Consider the following 988-nt stretch of genomic DNA (forward strand, 5'->3'; position numbering starts at 1 on the left):
CGAAAACACCCAGAGCAAACACAACAAAGGCACAAAAAGTCCGAGACCCATCTTCAGGAGGGCGACCATGAACCCGGCAGAACAGGAGCGAATGGCGAAGCGGTTCAGGCGGCCGCCCCGGAGGTCGACAGCAAAACAAAAGAAAGTTCAAAAGTTCAGGAGGCCGACCAGGAGGCCAACGGTCCAGGAGTCCAAAATCCATGAGCTCAGGGGGCCGACCCGGAGGTCGAGAGCACAGCAGGTCACAATTTAAAGGTTCAGGGGGCCGACCCCGACGGCAACGATGTCCAGCTGACGGCCCGGAAAGCGGCCGGCGATTCCGAGGGGCAAAACGTGGCTTGGGCGGCGGCAACACAGCCCCAGGACCAGGCGAGGCCGACACAGAAGCAGACACAGAAGCAGAGGCCGAAGCCGGACCAGGCGAAGCAGAAGCCGAGGCCGGACCAGGCGAGACAGCAGCAGGGGCCGGACCAGGCGAGACAGAAACTGAGACTAAGGCCGGACCAGGCGAAGCACAGGCTGTAACTGGACCAGGTGAAGCAGAAACTGAGACTGAAGCTGGACCAGGCGAAGCTGAAGACACGGGAGCTGCAGCAGACGAAGCACAGACGGGAGCTGCAGCAGACGAAGCACAGGCTGGAGCTGCAGCAGACGAAGCACAGGCTGGAGCTGCAGCAGACGAAGCAGAAGCCGAGGCTGAAGCTGGACCAGGCGAAGCACAGACCGGAGCTGGTCCTGGCGTAGCAGAGGCAGAACCAGGTGACAGTGAGGCAGCCACAGGTGGTGGCTGGACGGGCTCCTCAGGCCCCCCAGCCGACATAGCAGGAGGCTGTGTAAGTTGCAGCAACACACAGTCTATATTGGGTGAAATGAGTTTACATGTGTTCTCAGACTGAGGTGTGGCAGAACCAGGCGAGGCGTCGTCCTCAGGCTGAGGCGTAGAAGCAGCAAGCAGTAGTGCAGCAGGTGGTGGTCCTGCAGGTGGCGG

The sequence above is a fragment of the Haplochromis burtoni genome, unplaced genomic scaffold (genome assembly GCF_018398535.1).
Source record: "Haplochromis burtoni strain Fernald_Lab_line unplaced genomic scaffold, NCSU_Asbu1 Contig_2843, whole genome shotgun sequence".
NCBI lineage: Eukaryota > Metazoa > Chordata > Actinopteri > Cichliformes > Cichlidae > Haplochromis > Haplochromis burtoni.